We start from the raw sequence: 8,634 nt of genomic DNA, 5'->3' as shown, positions 1-8,634 counted from the left end.
TACTGGTGTTTGTGACTTTCCTTTACCTCACCACTTTTTCTCTTCTGGGTAAGTATAATAAAGTTCTTCACCTCTAATTTCTGGATCAAATTAATCCTGGACCATTTACCCAATATTTTTCTTGTACTTTTCATGATTTCTACAGCACTTGGAGGCTCATCCCACAAATGAGCTCTGGCATCCCTTAGACTACAAGGTGATACAGTGCAGTGCAGGACTGAGTACTCCTCTTCTTCAAACAGATCATAGTAAAGGCCACTTATTTGTTTAATTTTCAGTAAATTTAGTGTGCAGAAGTCTAAAGAGCTGCACAGAGAGCAGAAGCTCTCTTTTTCTGAACTGTTTCAACTGTAGAATCAGTTTTCAGAGCGGACAACTGAACATGGTGCCCTTGAGCCATGTTTGCCACTTGGCAGCACCCAGCCACCTTGCTCAACAGCTTGGGTGCAAAGACTGGACACTCACTCTCAGGTTTTCATGGCTGGAGTTACTAAAAATTATCTTTTCTAGCAAGCTATACTACGAAGCAGCTATCATGGATTAAAGTTGTCAGGAGTTAAGAAATGACTTTCTAAAAAGTCAGTGAGCTTGCAAGCAAATGTTGGGGGAGAAAAGGTTCAGTTAAAGTGACAGATGAAACATTTTTAATTGCCTTGAGAGCTGCAGAAGTGTCTAGAGAGTGGATGATCATGTGAGTTCTGGTGGGCCTAGCCCTGCAGTGTTGCTTGGGCACGATACTAGTGCGTGAAATAAGGAAGATAATGGGTAAAATAGAGATGTAAAACAGCTCTAGAAAAGTAAGAAATCAGAATTATATTTTTTTTAATTGTAAACACATGGATAACAGTAACAGTTCCAAATCTGCAAGTAAAGGTTAAAATCAACTCCTTGGGTGCAGACAAAGAAAAGTAAACACTTTTTGCATACATTTTTTGATCCTGTGGGTTTCTCCCATAACAGTTCCCTTGGAATTGCTTCTTTCCTGATAGGAGGAACTAATCTTTATGTACAGGAGCGGTGCCTGAAGAAATCATTAGGGCAATGAATATTTCAGAAAGAGCATGGGGAGCACTTCAGGGAGAAAGGCATATCAGCAGAAAACCTGTTCTGAGGAAGTTTATGGCATTTTAAATCATTTCCTGGCCTCTTTTTTGCATGCTGGAAGATCATTATATTGGCAACATACATGCATCACAGTTTTGAAAGCTAAATTTGTCCCTACTGCAAGAGAAGAGGGTTACTGATAGCTGTGCAAGAAATGTATTATATTTTTTATCATATTTGCTGCAATAGTGCTTGGATTTTTGTTTTTGTGATGAGGGTGATGAATGCCCAAAGTGTAGGCAGAAAAAGCTAGACTTTGCCAATCTAGAGATATGTGGGGTGTGAATATGCTGCTGAAAACAACAACAGGTGGAAGTTGGTATCTTGCTGCTGATCACATGTTTGTCCTCTTTGCAGTGACGTGCTTCTGGACAGGACACCAGCTCCTTCTCTGCCTGAGTTCCCATGGTAGTGAAATGAGCTGCTTTCACCAGAACAAATATGTGTGTTGTCTCCATGCAAGGTAGGGGCTTAGAGTTCTGGCTGCTTATTCCTTTTTCCCATGGGAGCAAGCCCAAGTAGGGACTCCAGTTTGTGAAGCTACCAGTGGGGTATCATCTGTTTCCTTCTGCAAGCCTCAGCACCCCACTGATGGGAACCAGCTGTGGCCACAACGTCCTTTGACATTGGGTCTCTCAAGGCCCCACAGAGTTCAACATCCAGGTCCTCTTCAGCGTGTGTGCCTAAACTGCAGGAATCCGTGTTCTTGGGCCCCCACACTTTTAAGCCCAGACAGGCTGAGATGAAGAGGACCATACATTTTTTTTTTTTTTTTTCCCTTCTGGCCTTTCCTAGTCAGTAGGAAAACAAAAGGGAAGGAGAAGTAAGATTTCTTGTTAGTCACAGTTTTCTTGTCTGAGGGCTGTCTACTCCATGCCACCATCAATAGCAGGTTTTGTTCCAGCTCAGTCAGCCCTGAGCGCTGTGCCTGTTGTGGTGGACACAGTCTCATCAACAGACCTCCAAGTCTCATGTGACCGACACTGACAATGAAGAGAGTGCTTATTTGATGTTTTGTGTTGAATTGTACTATAGCCAAGCTTTCGTTCCTCATGATTTGTGAGCGATAATTCCCAGTGGAGTTCTCAGTCTGACTGAGGTTGGGCTTTTATAGTCCAGTCAGCAGCTCTGCCCTGCCTGCCTACAGATCATTCGTGCATCATTGCACATGGCTCTCTGTTCTGCGACTTTGTGCCTCGGTAGTAACGAAGATGGTTAAAGGAAGGAGGAAATAACCCAGCCAATCCTAAAGCCTTCTGGAATATCTTGGATGACTCTGGATAAGCTTTTGTGAGTCAAGTCTGGTGCAAAGGTATCCCTGGCTTTAGCCTTTTGGGGCAGAATTTAAGTATGAACCTTCTTCATGCTGAAATGTCCTCACAAAGATGGACAACTGTGGTGGTTTGACCTTGGCTGGCTGCCAGGCACCCACCCAGCTTCTCTCTCATTCCCCCTGCTCAACAGGATAGGGAAGAAAATAGTGGGGGGAAAAAGAATCTCGTGGGATGAGATAAAGACATGGAGATCACTTACCAATTACTGTCACAGGCAAAACAGACTTGACTTTAATTAATTGGGAAATACTATTTAATGGGGCAAATTAATTTATTGACAGTTAAATTAGAGTTTGATAGTGAGAAACAAAGACAAAAGCTAAAACATCTTCCCTCTGCCCATCCCTTCTTCCCAGGCTCAGCCTCACTCCTTCATCCCCCACTCCTCCATCTCCTCCCCCTTCCAAGCAGTGTAGGGGTTTGTGTGGTTGTGATCAATCCATAACAGCTCCTTTCCACTGCTGCTTCCTCTTAATAACACTTTTCCCCTGCTCCAGCATGGGTCCCTCCCATGGCTGCAGTCCTTCAGGATAATCTTGTTCCAGCATGGGCTCTCCATGGGCCATGGTTCCTTCAGGAAATATCCATCACTCTAGCATGGGGTCTTCCACAGGCTGCAGCATGAACACCTATCTGTTCCCGCATGATCTCTCCAAGGGCTGTAGAGGAAGCTTTGCTCCAGCACCTGGAGCACCTCCTCCTTCTTTTCTCACCTTGGTCCTCACAGAGTTGTTTCTCACACTTAATTTTGTTCCTTCTTTCTACTTTTTTTCTGCCCTTCCTGAACTATATTTTCCTTGAAATGCCACCAGCTTGGCTGACAGGCTCAGCTGTGTGCTGTGCCAGGTCAGTTGTGGAGCTGGCTGTGTCCCACACAGGGCAGCCCCTGACCTCGTCTGACACCTGGGAGCTGCTGGCTTTTACAAAAGAGTACCATGCCTAGCTGGGATGGAGTTAACTTTCTCCATAGCAGTCTCTGTGGTACTTTACTTGTGAAACTGTCGTTATCTCAACATATGGGTTTTCAGCATTTTTTCTTATTATTATTGTTTCTCCCATCCCACTGGAGGGATGGAGGGGGAATGAGTGACTGACTGGTTGGGGACTTAGCTGTCAGCCATGGTCAACCCACCATAAAAAGTCAGGTTTTAGCCAAAGAGGTGGCCCCGGGAAGACAGCAGCGCCAAGCTTATGCTGAGTAAGAAACCTCTGCTTCATGTATAGATAATATACTTGTCACAGCTCAAGGCAGCTTGTGTCACAGATCAGGAGCTCCACAGCAGAAGGAGCCTCTCATTACAGGGGAGGGGGAGAGAAACTGTCATGAGATGAAACCTCACTAAAAAGGTTTTAAAACAAATTTAAAGAGTGAATAGAAATAAATTGCCAGGACCAGATGTCATTCACCCATGAATATGAAACTGTTGAACTGCTAACTGTGGTTTGCAATATATTCTTTGTATCATCCTCAGTACCCAAGGAAAGAGAAGTGGCAAGTATGACAAAAACTTTTTAAAAAAGCTTCAGAGCAATCCTGGTTAATATAAACAAGTAAATCAGATTTCCATGAGAATAAAATTGGTAGGAGCTATGAAATGAAGAGAATTAATTAGCAGACCCATGAATAAATATGATACAGCAAATGAAAGTCGATAGTTGTTTGGGTTTTGGGTTTTTTTTGGTTTTTTGGTTTTGGATTTTTTGGGGTTTTTTTGTAAGAGGAAGCCATTTCTCCCTCTGTGTGACAGAGACAGGTGATACAGTCCATGTAATTTATCTAGTTATGTGTAAAAGCCCTGAAAGACACGGCTTCCTGAAAAACAGGAAATTATCATTAGGAGGTGTCTTTATTGGCTGATAAATAATGAAGAGGTTAGGTTTTATAACAGAAAGTCATTATCGATGAAGCCCTACATCCTGTGTTTGGGACTTACAGCGCCTAACGCACAAGCCAGTTTTGGACTTGGAGAAAAGGATGAATTGTGAAATTAAAGATGATAACACCAAGCTGGCTGTAAAGATGCATTCTGTTCTGAGCAATTAAATAGCACAGTGGTAGGAAACAGTGTCAATACATGCTAAGTAGCAGATATTCCCACTTTCATGTGTGTTTCTTTATATGTATGCATATGTGCATAAATTTGCAGCCCTGATGAACTTTAAACAAGCTGTCATGGAGGAGAGACCTTAGGTTACTATGAAAATGAGAAGTCAGAAAGCGTCAGGTTACACCACTACGTACGTTTCCAGTATACCAAGGGTTTGAATACTGTGTGATATTGCACTTACCCATCTCAGAAAGGGAGCATTAGAGCTCAAACCAGGACATGGAGGACAGCAAGGGTAACATGGCTTCTGCGTGAGAACAGGTGAAAAAGACTAGGGTTCTTTAACATGGAAAATGTGACTGGAGTGGGGGTATGACCTAAAAAGTCATTGATTGATAGAGGGAAAAGGGTATAGGTAGCAGTGCCTGGTTGTTCATACAAGTAGGGGACATACATTGAAATTATTGGAGACTAAGATTAAAGCAAGTGAAAACCTTTTCCACTAAGCATAAATTGTGGCTAACATTGCCACACATTTCTGCGGATGTTTGCATATAAATGCGTTCAAAAAGGACAGGGGCAAAGATGACTGTTAAACTTTGGGGTCTGCATTCATCTGTTGTCTTAGAAAATCCATATGACATAGTCTGCCAGATCTGGGTAAATGTATCAGCATAAGGATCACGAAGATCAATTTAAAGCTATCTTACCTAAACATTTCTTCTGAATCTATCATCTTATAGTCCCTGACATGATGGAGATATTTAGCTTTTCACATTAATTATTTATTTCTATTTAACATCTATTTCCATTATTTTAGAGCAAATAAATACAAATGCCACCTGCCCCCCACCATACACAATGGAACCCATCCTAGAGTCATGCCAAACTTAGTGGAGAGATGGGGAGGGAGGGAAAGAAATAAAATTTGAAACATGGGGGTTTTAAAACTTGTTCTAATATAAATATTTCAATCTTTCATTCTTAGTAATTTTTAAACTATTTTTTTCAAACTAATTGTTTAAATGTTTAAAAATTAATTACCAGATTAACAAAAAGCATTAATTTCCAATGAAACAATATTAGTTCTAAAACCAGAAAAAATGAGCACTACAAAAACCTTTGCTCTTGGTATTTATGGAATGTTAGATCAGCAGGCAGTAATGAGTACTAAAACTCAGATGGTCAGAGAGCTACATTTGTCATGTCTACATGTGTCTCCAGATTGGCGGTTGGGAACACTGAGATACAGGAAAACACATTTTGACATTTCCTTTAGCTGTAACTATCTCTGCGAGAAAAGGAAGGTTTGTCTTGAAACATTCTGCCATAAGGTGTATATAATAACCCTAATGATACCTAGTATTAATATTATTATGTAATATATATTATTTTATTATATCATATATAATATTTTTAATTATTTTTAAAAAGGAATTCGCTTTACTTAATGGTACGTGTGTATATATTCATCTTGGGAGGAAAAGTGGGAAGAGAAAGGGTGAATGTTTCCAAACTTATACAGAAAAGGACAAGGTTTCTCACCTGCAAGAAGAAATAAAGGCCAAGACTTGCTAAAAAAGCAACCTGAAGAGGAGCTCCCTAGGCTGTAATTAGGCATCTGTCTGCGTTGCTGTGGTGCCAGGCACCTACAAGAAATCATGTTGAGAGGCTGGTTGCTCAGCACTCTTCAGAGCAAACAAGTGCCTAAATATGGCCTTTGGGAACCCAGATTGAGGCAGCTATATCCAAGATTCTCATCCAAAATGCAGCACCCTTTGTAAGAAGTTTCTGACAACATTTGGTCATGGTGATGTCTTTCATGATTTTGATTGGAAAAAAAAAAAGTTACGTTTTGAAACTTCTGAAAATTAAAAGTTTATTTTTTCTGAAAAATCTCATTTGCAAAATTGTCAGTCCTAGAAACACATCTCAACCTTTAAAGGACAAGCGCCTCTACCTTGTGAAAGTGTACTTTCAGTGTTGCTTTTCAAAGTTCAGATCAAGCAATGCTGCCAAGATATACCCTTCTGCCACAAATAATTCACAGGTTCCAACTCACTGGAGAATCCAAAAGCTTTGTCTTATGCCAGTGTAACTTCAGCAGTATGTTCCTGGACTGAGGATTAAGTTTGCTAAAGCAAAAAAAAAATGTCGATCAGCCTGATCTATTGCAGTGGTACCACCAGACATAAAGATGATGCATCAGTGTTCCTTCTCTAATAGTAACTATCTCAAGTGGGCAGTAAAGAATGACCAAACTGACTATCAGATGGGAAAGCGCAGAAGTTGGAACGGTATTTGCCTTGCTCACTCTGTACTTGACTCTGTGTCCATGTGTTCTTGTCTAGAGTTGCAGGGGTTGCTCGAGCATTTAATTACTTGAATCCCAATGAGCTTGAACTGCTTGGTTCAGGAGATAGCATAATAAAAGTATTCTCCTGAGGTGGCTATATCATTTTTTTTAAGCTTTACTGACGAGCTAGAAATAGTCACAGATTTTAAGTGTTGCCAATGATTATATTCAAAAAGCATGGAAAACACGAGCCTACATTTTCTGCTACACCCATGTTCCTCTGAGAACAGCAAAGGAAGGGAGTGTGGGCTTCCCAGAGAGCTGCTTAATTATCTGGCTGACTACACACCAGCTTTGGCTTTGTCATAGCCACTGTTATAAGCTGCACCAGTTGATAAGGTCCCAAAAGGGGACAGCCTGGGACTAAGCCCTCCCATTCCTGTATCACTGCATAATTAGGTCAAGAAATGGGAAGACTGGCTTCACATTAGCTGACATTGTTGAATGCCTGAAGTAAGTACACAGGCTGTACGTGTCTTGCCAATATCAAGGTGGCAAGAAGGACTAGAGTAGCCAAGAAACTCAGGGAAGAAGGAAATGTAAAAATAGTATGCACTTGGATTGTGTATTTCCCACATATTTGAGGAAAATGGATGTCTTCCAGCTTTGTGTATGAATGGTGTCACTGGGGTATCTGGTATCCAGCTAAGCATGCAGCTACCATGTGTCAGTAACTATAAATGACATAATTCTCTCTCAACTTTGCTACTTCACAGTGTTTGTGTGGGTTTTTCAGTTCTTTGTTGCTTTTATTTTTAAACTAGTTTCTCCCCTATAATTTGCATGAGATGGTAAAGGTTTTCCATGCGATAGAAGTGCATGGACTTTGGATACAAATCCAACCAGAGAAAAACATCACCAAAGAAATCTGGATAGTCAGTGACTCATGTAAATTACAGCTTGACATTTGAGCATGCAAGATGATTCGTGGGATGTGGCTTAAAAAAAATCCCAATTTTCTATGTCTCTTTATAGAGAAGGCTGTCAAGTCTGGAATAGAATATATGAATTATTTTTATTTCAGGGTAGAAATAGCCTTTTTGATTTTCAGTATGCAATGGATGAGCACTTGCCAGTGCATATTTACACAAAGCCAAAAAAAGAGAACGTACTTGAGCCAAACAGGAGCAGAACTCCAGTTACAGGCCCTCATATTTCTCTGCAGCATGATTTATATTGATATGTTCATTTTGCTAAATGGCAAAACTTTGTATTTTTGCACTAGTTTAAGTAAGGAAAGGTCGAACTGTTGGAACCCGTATATTCTGACTTAGGGAAGTAGAATGGGAATAAGAATTCTCCCCTTATATATGAATAATTATCTTCAGGTTTCTACTTAATTATACATTATGAACTATGTAAATATGACCCTTTTTGCCAACTGGGAGATCATCTGAGCTGTGGCTTGACAAGCCTTATTTATAGCATGGAATTCTTTTATTTTAACTGTTCAGTTTTCTGGGATTACCTTCTGCTTGAGATCAAGTATGTTCTCACTGGGTTTGCACCTGAAAAGGAAGTGCATGATAATCAGTGCTAAGTTTGAAGACTGGCAAAAAATAACAAAATAAGCTCTCAATGTTCCTCATATTGCTTTCATCTCTCCTGGGGAGGGAAGGTGGGTAGGAGAAGGCATAATAAGCCCTTGAAGATTTGACCGATACTTAATCACACGATTAAATATCATAATCACACGCAAGTGTACTCTTATTCAAGCCATGAGACACATTACATCCAGCTCATGTGGGAGGAACTTTTAGTACCTCTCTCCTTTTTCTGTTCCTTGACTTTA

Source organism: Falco punctatus (assembly GCF_963210335.1).
Source record: "Falco punctatus genome assembly, chromosome: 2".
NCBI lineage: Eukaryota > Metazoa > Chordata > Aves > Falconiformes > Falconidae > Falco > Falco punctatus.
The sequence above is the reverse complement of the archived record's forward strand: the minus strand, read 5'-3'. Positions refer to the sequence as shown.